This window comes from Podarcis vaucheri, assembly GCF_965113315.1.
Source record: "Podarcis vaucheri genome assembly, chromosome: 3".
In the NCBI taxonomy this organism is placed as follows: Eukaryota; Metazoa; Chordata; class Lepidosauria; order Squamata; family Lacertidae; genus Podarcis; species Podarcis vaucheri.
In genome coordinates, this window is record NC_138761.1 from 73,341,869 (window position 1) to 73,358,903 (window position 17,035).

General features: G+C 39.6%; 1 protein-coding gene across 12 annotated transcripts in view; it reads left to right on the plus strand.

The window, feature by feature from the left end:
- Positions 1 to 17,035, plus strand: part of FYN (FYN proto-oncogene, Src family tyrosine kinase) — a 114,921-nt gene that overhangs the window by 62,602 nt on the left and 35,284 nt on the right. For 6 of the 12 annotated variants that reach the window (XM_082216783.1, XM_082216787.1, XM_082216782.1 and 3 more), the window contains one exon: positions 57 to 129. The exons of 1 other annotated variant lie outside the window; for it this stretch is intronic. The gene's annotated coding sequence lies outside the window, so the exon portion shown is untranslated. Of the gene's footprint in view, positions 1 to 56; positions 130 to 5,981; positions 6,070 to 12,958; positions 13,113 to 17,035 lie in introns of all 12 variants that reach the window. 5 more of the 12 variants (XM_082216790.1, XM_082216788.1, XM_082216789.1 and 2 more) reach the window with 3 other exon arrangements.

Sequence of the window (17,035 nt, forward strand, 5' to 3'; positions counted from 1 at the left end):
GTGTAAGTAAATAATGATGGAAGTACATAACTAAGCAATTCCCTCTTTTGTTGCAGGTCCAGTCTTACAGAAGCTCTTGAAAAAATGTGGTGAATAAAAACTTGCTCTGTTTACAGGGGGGAAATTCTGGTAAGCAACTCTATATCTTACGCTTTTGCAGTTGTGCCCATTAAATTGTTTCAACTGTTCTGCTTTAATTTCTACTTAGATAGGAAACCTATAATTTTACAAAGTTGGTTACTGGTGTGGGCAGTATTTTCCTCCTTTTGTATTTTCCTTTATTTTAGTTTTGCATGAAGACTTTTGGGTTATAATGAGAAGTCTTGAAAGAAATCAAGCTGAGCCTTGAGGCAAGGAATGCACTAGACAGTTTAATTTCTGAAACAGCTTCCACTTATTGTGCTGTGGCTTTTATAAAGTACTTAAAAGCCTTGGAGCTAAAATCTAAGGGAGGGATATTATAAAGGTTTGCCTTAAAAAAGAAATTTCCTATGGCATCATGCAAACTAGTATTATGGTTCAGATAGAACTATTTTTAAAAGGTTGATATAAATGATTTTGTAACAGTGTGGAGACTGACATACCGCATCTGTTTCTTATCTCTTGTGGACTGATTTTGTATAATGTTACTCCTTGTTATATCAGACAATGACATATAATACTCCCTAGAGATGATCCATGCAGATTTCTCATTGGAAGATGGGACTTCCCATATAATTCAACTTTTTGTCCATCAGTTTCCTAGTGTGCTGGCTGAAATTAGTAACTCTTGTTAGAGGCTTGGAAAGAGGTGGAAGATATTAGTGTCTAAACAATTGGGTTTTTTCCCCTCCCTCCCTCCCCCTGGACAGAAGAGTAATAAATCTATATGTGTAGATGGTAGTTGCCAGTCATCAGAGTGTTCATTTGACTACTTGATAAAGGGGTGCCATATTTCAGGAAAATCGTCCGTATCAGTTGCCATCATTCAGGGCATGTACTCTCTTAGTTTTTCAGATAAAGTAATTGTTCACACGTTCTGCTTCCATTGTGTGGATAATTCAGTCCTTTCTAATTTTTTATTTATATTTTTTTGCTATGAGCAATCATGCTGCTACCGGAAGAAAAGTGACAAGTTCCTTGTGCAATAATTTGAATGACTTATTATTTTTTTAAATAAACCTAGGCATGGGTTGCATTGTACATTGTGATTTGTACTTTTGCTTATTTCTGTAAATAACCTTTCCCCAAATGGCTGCACAAATTCCCACGTCCATCACATATGGAAAGTCATGCCAATTACCTTGCATTATTTCCAGCATGCTGAAGAGGATGTTTTCTCTATATAGCTGAGTCTTATAAGTGTTAAATGCCATGTATCTATTAACTGAAAAAATAGCCCAAGGGGGGGGGAATCACAAGCACCACTTTGCTCTCTCTTCTACCCTTTTGCTGCCTGCTTAGCAGGACTTTGGAGATCTTACATCCTCTGCCATCAGTTTTCACCCTACACAACCGTTCAGTAGGATTGCTCTGCAAAAGCAACATAGATTCATTTCCTTATCACTAAGCATGGAATACTAGTACCTTGACATAATTATGTGATTTATTTAAAGATATTTATGGCTTTTCTGTACCCTCATATGCACAACCTCAACAGTAAGGATGTGGCCTCAGTGACAAAACTACACATTGCTTGCTGACTAAAAGATCTCTCCATGTTTTTCTTTTAATCTCTTTGGCACATGAATTATGAAAACAGCCTTGGAGCTTGGTGTGATTTTAAAAAAAAATGAATAACACATGATGAAATATTTTTATAGGGTTGCTTATTAATCAGGTTGCTGAGCTCAAATTAAGACAGAAGCCTGGGAAAGCATCCCAGCTGACCAGTAACAGGAACTGGAATAATGATGCTCATGTGCTAGGTTAAAAAAAATAATTCCCGGGAGGACTTTCATCATAGCTATTTAAAAAGAAGCATCTGTTCTATGTATGCATAGCACTTGGACTTAGGATGTTTTCCTGCGTATTGTCTCATTTCTCAAGGATTATTTGGTTCTGATGGTAGTACTGAAGAAAGATAATTATGGGCAAGATAGTTATGGTCATTGATAGGATTTGTTCATATAAATCATAAGGTAGAAAAGCTTATCTAGTATGATATTGGTGCAAAGTTTTATATTAATACTGTTTCAAAGGATGATTCTGCATTCTTTCTAATGCCTATTCAGTATTTAAAATACTGTGAATAGGAACAAAAATACTTATTCAATGTAGGATTTTATTTATAATAAACATTTGGTATCTTAACCCTCCATCAGTATAGCATCCTTAGCCAATTACCAGTAGCCATTTTCAAAATGAAGGCCCCCAAAATGAAGCAGGGGACAAACCATAGGACAATAGTAAGACATGTGTTGCAAGGCAGGAGTCCCTAGGTTCAGTCTCTGGCATCTCCAGCTATAAACACTGGGCAGGTAGTAATGTGAATGCCTCTGCCTGAGGGTTGAATCAGATGCAACATTCAATGTGGGATTAAATTTAATATGTCCAGTTATTTTATTCTAAATAGCATTAATAGGGGAGGAGGGAAGACCAGGATTGGGGCCGTGGAACATGGGGAAGGAGGACAAGCCTTCCCCCCTTACCATGAACCTTATGAAGAAGCACCCCCTTAAAGCTGTTGGTTAGCCCCAAAAAGGAAGCTGTCACTGGCATGTTGGCAGACGTCTGTGCTCTAGAATTCAGCTGCTTTCTGACAGTGATCTGGATCTCAGTGTGCCCAACTTTATGAGTGGTGGTCAACTAAATTTTACTCAGACCAGATCCATTTTAATTAATGCCCCTAAGTTATGTTCTAGGTACACAGTATATTAACACACACATTCATGCTGAGACTTCGCTGTCAAGAGTGGCTCAGGATTATATATCCACCATGACATGTCCCAAATATATTTCATGCCACCCACATTATGGGGCAAACTCTGGACTCCTCATCTTTATCTCCCCTTCTTTTAAAGCTCTCACTTTGTGAAAAGCTTTGATTTTAAAGCCAAGTCTGCCTCAATAGCTGTGCCAGCACAGAATCACATCCTATATGGGGTTGGGGGAGAGAGGCTGTGCCTCTTCAGATATTGTTGGGCTCAAGTTCCCACCATCCCTGGCTGTTGCCCATGCTGCTGCTAGAAGTTGGAATTCAACATCTGAAGGACCCTTGCCATGTGGGGTGATATGGCACAGGGGAGCCCAGTGCTGCCACTGCTTTTGACACAGAGCAAACACGATGATCACCATGATGTTGCAGTGAAACTGTCACACATCTAGCGTGAACCCAGTTGAGAGCATATAACTTGATTTTTCCTTGATGTGCAATCTGTGGGCAAGTTGCAATATGAAGGAACAGGGTTGGTGAGTATTTCTGGAGAGCTTGGCAACCAGCCTGAATAACATCTTGCATATCTGACATCTTTGGAGGATTTTAATAGAATAGAATATCTTCTGCTTTGTACTTGTGGGGGCGCTGTGCTAAGAGTTAAAAAAAAAAAACCTGCCACAAAACCGAACAGATTTAGCTCACTGAAATCCAAATATAGTTTCCATTTAATATCCTTAGAAGTGGCTTGAACTGTAGATTGACCCCAGAAATTATGGTTTCTTTCTTGTCCTTTCTTTAATAACACTTCTCTTTAATATGCTCAGAAGTGGCTTGAATTCTAGAAAGACCCCAGAATTGTGGCTTCTTTCTTTGCCATTTTTAAAATAACGTTTTCTCTTTAACGTGCTGACAGAGCATCCATTTCTAAGTATTAGGTTTGTCTGTATCTGCATTGTTAAGGTTTTGCGTTGAGGGGTGGGAGAGAAGCCTTTTTTTCCAGAAGTGAGATTATGTTTGTTGTTTATGCATTTTGTACACTTTACCACTACTAACAAGAGCTTTAGCAGTGGCTAAGGGGAGGGGGGAAGGAGATGCTTTTAAATTATTTGCCATCTCAACCCATTACGATGGTTTATTTATTTAAATCTCAATAAATCAGTAGTAAAATCCCCAAGTGTACTATCTATTATTAATCAGTGCGATTTTGAAACTTGCATCACTCTTATTTTAGCTGTACTCCCTTCTTTCCACCCTTGTTTTGATTAGTATTTCCAATACTAGTGTGATATGACTTAGGGGCTGCTGCACCATATATTTCAATATATCTACCTACCACCTTACAGTGGTACCTCTGGTTACGTACTTAATTCGTTCTGGAGGTCCGTTCTTAACCTGAAACTGTTCTTAACCTGAAGCGCCACTTTAGCTAATGGGGCCTCCCGCTGCTGCCATGCCGCCGCTGGAGCACGATTTCTGTTCTCATCCTGAAGCAAAGTTCTTAACCCAAGGTAATATTTCTGGGTTAGCAGAGTCTGTGACCTGAAGCGTATGTAACCTGAAGCATATGTAACCCGAGGTACCACTGTAGAGGCAAATCTGGAGAGGCACAGTATTGGGGCTGGATTGCTTTCTATTCAAGTGGAGTGGAAGGGGGAATGAAGCGCAGGGGAAGGTGCACCTAAGCCTGAAACTTTATCCCTTCTTTGTTTCAGGAAATAACTAACAGTGCAATTCAAACCCACGGTCTGCCAGGATAAGGGGGCTGGGATTCAGTGGATCCTAGGTCTTCCTGGCTTAGCTGGGGCTACACCAGTAGAAGTCCTTCACCCTGGCTAAGCTGGTGATGTGCCAGAATAAGGCCCTCAGCTCAGCTCAGCTGGTGGAATTTAAGCTGGTAGAATTTATACTGACCAAAGGCCCCCAAAAGGGACATGGTGCAGGGTGGGGTAAGGAAAGACATACCTATTCTAGACCCCTTTCAGCTAGGACACGTGCTCTAGTAACCCAGCAGAATTCAGCTGGCAAATGGTAGTGTCAGTCAAACTTCTCCTGAATGAAGTTTGGGATGGGGTATCTTACACTAGCATAACTCATGTAATTTACACACTTTCTATAGTTAGGATTGCACTGTTAGAGCCATTTTGTTGTATAGAACTTGAGAAGCATATTGTACTTTCCAAATGTACAAAGCAGTTCACATTATCTTAGGAACAGCCCACTAAAGTAGATTGGTGTTGTTATTCTCATATTGCAGGGGCAAAGGAGTAAAAAAAACCTTCCCCAATTTCCATCCAGATGGGGCCTCCTGCAGCAGCTATTTAGGAGCAGCAGAACTGTACACGCTACTCTGGGAGTAGGCCCCATTGAACTCAGTGGTACATACTACTGAACAGCATTGCACTGTTAAAAACATTTCTGCAATTAGTAAATGAGCGAATAACATCACCTTTCTTTTGGTCCTGAGCTTGTTGCTAAAGCAAGGTTTAAACCAGCAAATTTCTCAAACTCATTCATCTATCTCAAAGTTGGCTAATCTTTCTTCCTCCAGATGTTGTTGGACTCCATCAGCCCCAGTCAGCATAGCTATTGGTCAGGGATGAGGAAAGTTGGAATTAAACATCATCTGAAGGGCTACCCCTCCTCTTGGTTTATATGTTAGCTCTCCGGTTATAATCCTGTTTATCATGTGGAATATAAACTGACTTAGATTTGAAGACAACTACGCATGAGGAAATACAGAAAATCTTATATGCAGAATAAATAAATAGATCCATTTACTATGACTCTTCAAATGCTCAACGTATATTTTCTTTGTAGTATTCAGGGTATATTTGAATTCAGTCCAGATGCATAAGTGTAGTTTGTAATATTTTTTTTATTTGCATTCATACATGTACCTGGTAATCTGGGAAGATCTAACTAAAGAGATTTATCGTGTGTGTGTGTGTGTGTGTGTGTGTGTGTGTGTGTGTTCACAAACCTTCAGTTTATTTCCAAACTATAGGAGGTTCAACTCACATTTCATTAATCCATTGGTTTAGTGAAGGCAAAATAGCTATCCCAGTCTAAAACTTGAATTTGTGCAATCACCTGTTGTTCTAAAAGTATTTTTGAATTATTTCAGGTTTACAGCAAAGTATGCAGATGAACTTTTACAGAGCTGGCACTGTTTTCTTCTGTGCACAAGAATGTGAAATACCTTCAGAAAAAATGTATTTTTCACATAAGTGTCAATGTTTGCTCTGCTTCCATAGGAAATTTATTTAATTGTCAGCTGTATGTAAATAGCAGTAATGATCCCTTGTCAGCTGATGTGACAGCTGCAGACATGGCTCCTCTGTTCAAGACAACTGTACTATAGAGGATCTGCATTTAAATATCAACACAGGCTGCCTGTACGCAGACACATGTGCCACTCTGTTTTCTCATCAGTACTTTGATTGCTTTAAACCCCATGGGTAATTAGCATGATTGTTACTCAGAATATGCAGATAATCAATTAAATTAAATGCCACTGGCATTGGGAAAAGGTCATACCAGGTTTTCCTAGTCTTTTCACAACCCAAACGGCTTTGAGAAAATAGTGTGTGTTTGTGTGTTACGTGATTCATTCTGTTTTTTTCATATTTTGTCTTGATTTGGATTCTGTTCTAGTTCCTTGATAATATTTTGTTTTAAAAATGAAAGTTTCTTTCCCCAAAAGTAATTGCACATTTATTCAAACTCTGATTAAAACTATTTGGTTTAACTGTTAACAAAATTGATGAGCTTGATGCAGTGATTCCAGCTCTTCAAAATCTGATAGCCATTTACACTCAGTTTCAGATACATGCTGTCCTGTCCTACACAAGTTGACTTAATAATGTTTACTTCCAGCCACAAAAGCTGAACCAATATCTGTTGTTGTTGTCTGCCTCTCTCAAGATAAAATTGAGTACACCTTTTAAAAATGAAAGTTTTATTGCTTACCAAAACGTTTCCAAATATTTTGAGAACTCTATTCTTTTGATGAGAAAAGGCTGTGCTGAATGTTCTCCAATAAGAACTTTCCCCCTGAAATGAGGTGTGTGGTACTTAGGGGTTTAAATTAGGTGTGATTTTGGGGTTCTGATCCCCACCTTGAAAGAGCTTATCATTGGGGGGCTATTTTAAAGTATATTATAAATTTTATTATAGATTATATGTTATTATTGGCTATTAGGATACAATTCACTTTGCAAATCAGCATTTTAGGTTTGCTGGTATTGCTACATTAGGTTTGTTGCTTATGCCTTATGTACATGTATGCACTATCTCATGAATGTGGAACATAAAGGAAAATTGCTTTAATATAAACTAGTAGCTACTGAGATTATATGTGGGGTGCTATGAATAAGCATTATGAAGTATTTAATTCAAGAGGTAAGGTCATTGTGCATGTCATCACTGAGTATGTGATTAAGCTGTAATTAATGTGCTAATTACATAGATTGGTTCTTATTCTAAAGGTTATAGAGGAAACCTAAATTCATGAATATGAATCCTTGAATAATCTGGAAATTGTAGAATGCACAACAGATGGGGCAATGAGTACTTAATGCCTGTTGGTAATGAAGAGGGATAGGGGGTTATAACTATACAGTGGTACCTCAGGTTAAGAAATTAATTTGTTCCGGAGGTCTGTTCTTAACCTGAAACTGTTCTTAACCTGAGGTACCACTTTAGCTAATTGGGCCTCCCGCTGTCACCGTGCCGCTGCAGCACGATTTCTGTTCTCATCCTGAAGCAAAGTTCTTAACCCGAGGTACTATTTCTGGGTTTGCGGCGTCTGTAACCCGAGGTACCACTGTATCATGGAACACAGCAGGAAATTGTACCTCACAAACAAGTGTACTAGGGCTAAGGGATTAATTGTTAAGAAGAATGAATGCCTAGAGTTACTGGAGGATACGGGCACTTCCTAGTTGAAATGTGATTAAATTGCATAAACATTGTTCTTTAGATGCACTCATACCTTGCTTATCTCTTACTACCATATTTCTCTCTGCTCAGCACCTAAAATTGATCCTACCTGTTTAGGGAGGTTTTTAATGTTTGATGTTTTATTGTGCTTTTAATTCTGTTAGGAGCCACCCATAGTGGCTGGGGAAACCTAGCCAGATGGGTGGGGTGTAAATAAATTATATTACTACTACCTGCCCTTCCACTGTGGTACTCAGCTTCTTAATTACCTTTCTCCAGTTTGCCCACTCCTTCTTTCTGAGACAGGCTTTGAGTTGAGACCTGGTGGTTTCACGCTCCCCATCTCCTTTTCCTTCTGAACCCCTGGGCACATGTCTCTGCTGCTCCATTTGTACCTACCGCACATGTCATCTTCACCACCGCTAAACTACCTGTGCTAGGAGAGATCAGTTTTTAATGAGAGCTATGTTCAAATGGCACAAAGAAAATGGAATACAATTGTTGTGGGACACAACTTGACTCTTACACCAAACATTGGGTACTCGGGGCTCCCACACCCCAAAGTTGTATGAGTGAATGTTCAATGGAATGAACTTGGCAGTAACTGCCACCTCACCCCTGATTCTGTCTAACCCAATTTACTGAGAGGAACCTTTGACTTTGGGGGAAAGACAACCTTGCATACATTGCGTACACACAGAGAAAGAGAAAGTTTACACTTACTCTCACTCTGACCTTTTTAGTCCTGTTGGAAAATCCTGTGCACCAATATATGCCTTTCCTATTCCCATTTTCATAAATAATTGTTAAAGTTAAATGTATGTGAAAATCATATGGCTGGCATTTTATTATGACATGCGTGTGTGTGTGTGTGTGTGTGTGTGTGTGTATATATATGCAGGCATAATTATAGCGTTCTTGCCTAGAGAAGTATTTGAAGAAAGATAATTTTAAATTAAGGCTTAATTACCAAGATACATACCTATTAACTTCACATGATTTTTTTTTTCTAACTTGCTTGGATGACTAGTTGCATTTAATCTGAAACTGTGCTGTTCTCCTCAGACTCATTTCTTCTCCTTGCTACTTTTATCAGTCATCGCATTTCACGCTTTGAAGTTGGGAAATTCTCAAATTTAATTTTATAAAAAAAACTTACAACGAGCTCTGAGAAATCCTGCTGTGCCTGAGGTACAGCATGGCTATATGTGCTCCTCTGCTAACTGCCAGTGTAAGGCAATAGTAAGATGGAAGTGCTAGTATTTAGTGTAAAATTTGTGACTGAGACCTGCTCTACTTTGGGAAAACAGGAGGAGACAAACGGAGCAGACAACTCTTGGCCTTGAAATTTGATTAATTGGACTCTGCCTCTGTGCCTGGTAATCTGAACCCGCTAAATTAGAAAGTCACTTTCATTTTAAATAGCAAGTTCTTCTTATACCAAATGAATGGCATACTTTTACATAGCAGTTGCGTGTTCAGTAAGCATTGCATGTTCATCACAAGGTCTGGAAATTATACAGTACCCAGGAATCCCAAATTTAGTTATCTCCAAATCCCATTTCTCGAGTAGTTTTCCAAATCATGGCTTAGCATGAATGTGTGGGTGTGTAGACTCCAGGAGAGGAGGTTCAGCTCATCTTCTCCTCCTTGTTCATTCTACTACTATGAACATTGTTCTACTACTATGAACATTAAGAAGCTGGATCAGGGCAAACGCCCATCTAGCCCAGCACCCATTTCTCACAGTTACCAACCACAGTGGCAGCTTAGTGCTCCTGCATTAACGTGTGGCTGGGCACGTTGTCTGAAACCACTCTCTCCAGACTAATCATGAGCTGTATCAAAGGCTTGCGCTTTGGTTTTCCAGCATATTATTTTCCAGGGAGAGCTAAAACCATTACCACATTCTCCTCTGGAAGCCTGCAGGCTCATGTGGTCATACGAAGCAAAGGTTTAACTTGCTGTGGCATGCGACTCGGGCCATTGTCACTAAAAAAATCAATTTTTGTAGCAATGTGTGGGAGAAGAGCAAGATCCACTCAGTGGGACGGGTGCTTTTGCATGTATAAGGCTCATCTTCTGTTCTGGCCATTTCTGGTAGCAAGACTGAAAATGATCTCTGCCTGAGGCCATGGAACAAACCTGCCACTGAAGATTTACAATAGCAGGTGACGTGCGCCATTTGTCTGACTTTGTGAAATACAGTTATTATGTGTTTTACCCCTGAATCTTGCAGTTCATTGGGCTGTGACCCTCTCCCAACCTTACCTTGCTTCCTACAGAGATGCGATACTAGGGCTGAAGTGAAACCACATGGGTTCACAACAAGGACAGATGAAATGCCATTCAATTCCCAAGTGTGTGGAATTGTTTCAAGAGCACTGCATTTAAATAGGTTCTGTGCATTCTGTTGATGCATGTAAATGCATGTAAAAATATCTACAGGTGAAACGATAGTTAACTTTCTTTGTTGCATAATTATTGCAGTTTTTCCTTACTTTCCCCTGTGTCTCTTTGGCAACCGTTCCTTACCTTGAGGAAGGAAAGAAAGAAAGAAAGAAACCTCAGAGGTTTTAAAATCAGTTTGAGCGGGAAGGCAAAATGAACTTTGGCAAAGTTGTTAACCTACATAGGAATGGTGTGTGGTGTGTTTCCTTCCGCTTTCTCACGCTTAAATGTAACATAGGCATTACTTTGTGGCACCCAATGTAAGGCTAATTTGCCTCATTTGAATCTAAAAAGGAGCCCACATCCTTCCTGTGCCCTTCAGAGAATTCTAAAAGGCTCTACAGAGAAAACAGATGTACGAGTATGTATCACTTACAATTAGGGACGACATGATTAGGTTCTATGCTGAAGAAACTAAAGGACAAAGCTGCCCATGCAGAAAATAGGCTACTGAGATGATGAGGGGTGCTGAACACTCTTCTGTTTACTTTTTCTTGCCGCAGTGATTAAAAGCATTTAAAACAGAATAGCTACAAACAAAGCCAGAGTATTGATTGTTATGCTTCAAGAAAACTATTCTAAAGATGAGAAAACGTTTACAGAAATATTAACAGGAGTGGACAAAATTAACTTCCAGCTTCTTTCTTTCTTCCTTCCTTCCTTCCTTCCTTCCTTCCTTCCTTCCTTCCTTCCTCTCTCTCTCTCTCTCCTACTCTCCCTCTCTGCTTTTTTTGGGAGAGGGGGGTTAGTATGGGAATATAAGTTTGCGTGTCTGTCTGTCTGTCTATCTATCTATCTATCTATCTATCTATCTATCTATCTATCTTAGACTCTTTGTAGGGAAACTGCTGTCCAGCTCTGTAAAATGTAACAGCTTAACTAAAGTCAATTTTGAATGTGCACAGTAAGGTGAAGAATGAAGACTGCATTTTGGGGAGAAGATGATACCATATCTTGCGGAAGCAGCTCTGTGGATTGGGAGTCAGGGGCACCATGTTACAGTTGTTTCATTCTTTCCTGTAGGACTGCTACCAGAAAATAGCATTCACGAACATCTGCTTGGTCCCTAGCACTTGTGCTATTGGATGCCACCGGGTTCCATTCTGCCCCCCATGATATTTAACATCTGTATGATGACACTGAGAGGTGTTATCAGTATGCTAATGCTACTTGGCTGTGTCTCTCAGTTCCATCAGAATTAGGAGATGCTGTGCAGAAACATCCCAGGCAACGCTGGGATGGCAAGCCATGGTTGTTTTTGGATCAGAATAGTCTAACTTCAGAAATCTATGCCTGGCTAACCTTGTGACTATGCTACTGCAATGCACTCTACATGGGACTGCCCTTGAAACTGGTCTGGATGCTGCTGCAAGAGCAGAATGTGGCTGTTCAGCTGTTGGGCTGTAACACTAATTGTGAAAGGATTGCACTAGTTACCTGTGAGGCACTGGGTTCTATTCAAGGTGTTAGTATTTGAAGGATTGGATAGTTTGAAGCACAGATGACTGCAGAATCACTTTCTCCAATACTGCCAGCTCATACGCTAAAAGCAGTGGTGTTGGCCCTATCTGTGGGCATAGCCTGTTTCACAATGGCGAGAGATATAGTGTTCTCTTAGATGTCACCCCCAGTGTGGAACCCTCTCTAGGTAGAGCTGCATTTGTCCCCCCCCCCCCGCTAACAATTGCACTGATAAGAAAAATACCCAATTGCTTAGAAGTCTTGGAATGTAGTGAATATAGCTGTTTATCTGTTATTTCTTGACTCTTGTCCTGTGCATTCTGAAATGTGTTTGTGTGTGTACAGTTGTGTGAAGTTTTTAAGGTTTTAATTTGTTTATAGTATTAGATGATAAGAGTCTTATGCTCTACTGACTGAGCTATATACTTTGACACAAGTTTGTTAATATATTCAGAAATGTTTATCTGAGTGTTTATTATTGCTTTATTTTTAATTTTATGTAATTGTTGCATGACATATGCTCTAATGTAGACAAAGATATATCTCAGTGCAACCATGTCAAACAGTTTAAAGATGGAAACGAATAAAAACTATGTTACAATTAAGATTATTTGACATACAAACAATGTATTATTTGGGAAACTATCTTAAGCACGGTGGCGACAAATCTGATTAAGATCTGGCTAAGACTCTACCTTCTAAATCTAAACTTAATGAATTAATCTACTGAGCAATCCTATTAATGCTTTAATTACTGTTAAGAAGGCAGATTGAATTTAGCAGATTGAATACATGCAGACCGTGTGTGTGTGTGTACATATTCTGAGAAGCAGCCTCCCCCAAATCCAAATTGCCCTTAATCAGTGGCGTAGCATGGGGGTGCAGGGGGGCCCGGCTGCACCGGGCACAACATCTGGGGGTTAGGGTTAGGGGGCGCAAATCCACGGGTTAGGGGGCGCAAATTACTTGCCTTGCCCTGGGTGCTGACAACCCACGCTACGCCACTGCCCTTAATACAAACTGTCCTGAAAATTTTGGACGGAAGGCAAGTTAGCTCAGCAAAGGAGAATTCAGTTTCAGAAGCTTAATTTTGTTTTTGTATAAGCTAAAGTACACATTTCTGACAGTTTCTTCTGTCTTGTGTTGGCTCATCCACACTTCTGTTTGTTCTATGATTTCTTCTTTTTCTCCCTTGATTTCTAGTCATGGGTCTGACAGGTTTTAGTTTTTTCCTGCTGCTTTCCCCAGGAATACCTGCTCTTTACTGCTGAATCAGAACAAACGTCAGTCTGCAGAAAACCTGATTGGCATTTGTTTTCCCAGGAAGAGTGGCAAGACGAAAGAACTTTTCAGACCCGTGACTGGAAATCAAGGGACAAACAGAAGTCTGGATGAGCTCTTAGTGAGTACCTTAAATCACATCAACAATTCATAATTTTTCATAATGGGCAAAGATAGAAAGCTGTTTGACCTGGTTCATGGGCACCTTGAGAGTTCGTAAATATGGGTAAAAAGTCTAGTTGCTGCTTAAGGTAGCACTTTGTACTCAGTTGCTGATAACAACCAATGTGGTCATTAGCTCCCACATACCATCTATTAATAAGAAGCAGTTATAAGGAAAAAGTGAGTAAAGTTTTTGCAACATGCCATGGAAAAAACTGAGACCAGAACCACTGATTTCTGCTAAGTGTTTGCACTTACAGTTCTGAAGGAGCTGAACAGCAGAAACATACTGCATTGCTTAGTCATTTGAATTTTGTTTAGGCATGACATGAGAGTTATAAAAAACCCCCACAACAAGTGTAAAGAAATGTTAGATGTTGTGTTGGGAATCACACAGCTGCCATTTGTAATTTGCTTTTCTTTGCAACTTTTAGTAATCCATTGTTTTATACATTTTTAACTGAATATGTAATTCAAATTACTAAGGGAAGATCCACACCAAACATTTAAAGCACATCCAGTGTACATTTAAAACATGTTAGTTTCCTGAAAGAATCCTGGGACTTGTAGTTTCCCTGTCATGGAGCTACAATTCCCAGTATCCTTTACAAAGTATAGTTACTGTGATTCTTTGAAGCCATGCAAAGCAATGAGATATGTATTGATAGGTCACTATTAAAATTGAACGTGTTTAATGCCTTAAGACGTTAAAGTAGACATGAATACAAATTAGTTTTACTAGGTGGACAACCTAGCTCTTGTTGCAGAGGTAAAATGCAGGATTTAATAATAATAATAATAATAATAATAATAATAATAATAATTTATTATTTATACCCCGCCCATCTGGCTGGGTTTCCCCAGCCACTCTGGGCGGCTTCCAACTGAATATTAAAAACAATACATTTAATCCATATAAACACTAACGAAAAGGGGATATCATTTGTGCCTTGATTACAGAAATGTGTAATGCAGGGTTTGGACTAGATGACCCTTGGTATCCCTTCCAACTCTGATTCTGTGATTGATTGATTTTTTGTTGTAGAATACATTTTGGTAGGTTCTGCTCCTGGAATGCAGAAAGATATGCAAAATTGAGCAAAATAATCAGCTGATGGGTGTGTGAATGGATTACTCAGGATGGCACCAGGGCTGGCTTCTCTTGCATTACTCTGGCACTGTAGGAGTTGCAGCAGTGCCATTCCTTCCCATGCAGTCAGGTGACATGGGAATCACATGGCCATGCAGCAGGAGTTCACTCAGGAACTCACCCCCAAGCATAGGAAAAATACTCTTCTCACATGGGCTGTGCACACACCATACATTTAAGCCACATACACCCCCAAGAATCCTGGGAACAGTAGTTTGTTAAGGGTGTTCAGACATACAGCTCTGTGAGGGATAAACTACAGGTCCCAGGATTCAGGGGGTGCTTTAAATATATGGTGCATATCCCTGGCAGTGTAGGAAGGATCAGTGCTGCTGCCACTACTGCACCACAGGCATAATGCAAGGGCCAGTCTCAGGCTATTTTTGGATTCATTTGGTTATTAGTATGCTTTTGAGCATCTGTAGTACAGCTGTTAATCTTACTATGTGTGGGAGCCACTTGGGGGACCCTTTTAAGGGCAAAAAGTATCAATTTATAAAACGATTTGTAAATCCAAAATATCGGTGCCCATGCTGGCTGCTTGCATAAAAATCCAGGTAAATTAAGAAATTGGAAGAGTAATATATATTGGATAATGGGGGGGGGGTGAGATTCCAAATTACATTTTCTTGGAGGTTCAGTCAATCCATATAGAAAATTCTATTAGCAAATAAACCTTTAGACAGCTGACATTATACCTCATTTAACCCTAGAAGCTGAAATATGTGGTTCAGCTTCTAGATAAAGTACATTTCCACTTACTCAGGTTTTTCCCCCTTTCTTTTAATAGAGCTTATAGTTGCTGCTCCTTGCACTGTGCTGCCTGGGATTTTTTCCAGGAATCAAAATGAGCTAAAGACAGCAGCTGCCATGGGCCAAACAACTCCCCTCTTTCCAGCTCAGCCACTACCCACCCATACACTCATTGATGGGACTAAAGCCCCTGGCCGTGGTCCCATGTAAAGGAGCACAAAAGCCTGCACTGTGTCCTTGGAGCTCACTAAATGCACATACTGACGGACGGATTGCCAGAGAGGGTGACTCCTATAACAAAAGGCCCTTCCTTCGAGAGTTCTTCAAGCTTGCAATTTCTATCCCACCTGATAAAATCAGACATGCACTTAAGTCCAACTCTGCCAAAGCTTTAACTTTGCATTCTTCACAGGTTATATAGCACAACCAATGATGTTTAAGACTAGTAAAGCAATGGCCCCTGCAACGTGCTCTACGCGGGGCTTCCTTTGAAAAGCACTCACAAACTTCATCTGGCTCAAAAAGCTGCAGCCAGAGTGCTGACTGGGGCTGGTTACAGGGAGCAAACAACTCCCTTATTAGAAAAAGCTCCACTAGTTACCTGTCTGTTTCTGGGCACAATTCAAAGTGCTGGTTATGACCTATAAAGCACTTACACGGCTTAGGCCCAAGCTATCTGAAAGACCGTATTTCCTCATACGAACCTGCCTGGGTTTTGAGATCTTCAGAGGAGGCCTTCTCTTGGTCTCCCTACCCTCACAGGTCCACTTAGTGGGGACACAGGAAAGGGCTTTCTTGGTGGCTGCTCTCAGACTCTGAAACTTCCTCCTTGGAGAAGCTAGACTGGCTCCCTCATTGTCCTTCCGCTGGCAGGTGAAGACTGTCTTCTTTCAGCAGGCTTTGGGGAACTGACTGCTTTTTATGAAAGGGCTGGTGCAGTGCTGTTTTCATTGTAATTATTTGTATGTTTTAAACAGATTTTATATATCTATATAGTTTTAATTCTATTAATGTTTGATTGTTTTTAATGATTTTTTTCTGTGTTTTTAGCAATTCTTTTTTTGTAAGCCACCTTAAATTCCATCAGGGAAAAAAGGTGGTGAAAGAATGAATGAATGATTTATTTCCACAATATTATCTTTAGTAAAAACAGGTTTTGTGCCCCTGTTTTACGTGGACTGAAATCTCTCCAAGTTTCTAGATGTCATTTAGGAAAACATTCCCTATTCCCTGTCCAGTTTTTTCACTACTGGCAATAGATTTGTCCATCTGCTGTCACCAGCATGTAAATGCTTCTGCTTATTTAAAAATTTTTACATATTTAACATGGAACTATTCCCATGGTATTTCCTTCCCAATGTTTCTATGATAAAAAGTCCAGTTTCTTTGGAATTCCAGCATACTGAAAAATTACTCCTCCGCCCCCCAAAAAAGCAAACCAAAGACGCTTATCTTTTTTCTTTTTCTTGCTTCTTTTTGCAATGTAGCCTCAACAATTGCAGAGAACAAAAACCAACAAAGCTTGTACTTTAAAATGTATTCAGAAGGATACATTTGTTCATATTATATCATAATACATAAAGATAATGTTAATCTTTTCCTTAATTTTTTTTGCATTCTAGACAAAGATTCAGATCAAAGAGGTTTAAACAGTTCCTCTTTTCCTAAACTTACTTGCTCCCTAGAGTTTAAAATGGAGTCAGTTCATTGTTACAAGTCATTTTCGTCTTTAAGCTCATAACAGTGAATTGAGTTTCAGGAGAATTATCTGCAGGGTGAAGTACATTTTACTACATATTCATACACATCCAAATAGGCAATTGGAGCTTCAAATATTTCGTTTTTATGATGCTGCCTGAAGGAAACATAGCTGGGTAAAGTCCTTAGAAGCTATGTCCTATAAAATGTTGAAAAAATCCTTTTGTTATCATCCTTAGTAGCAATTGGAGTACCAAGTAACTAACATATGAAAAGATTAC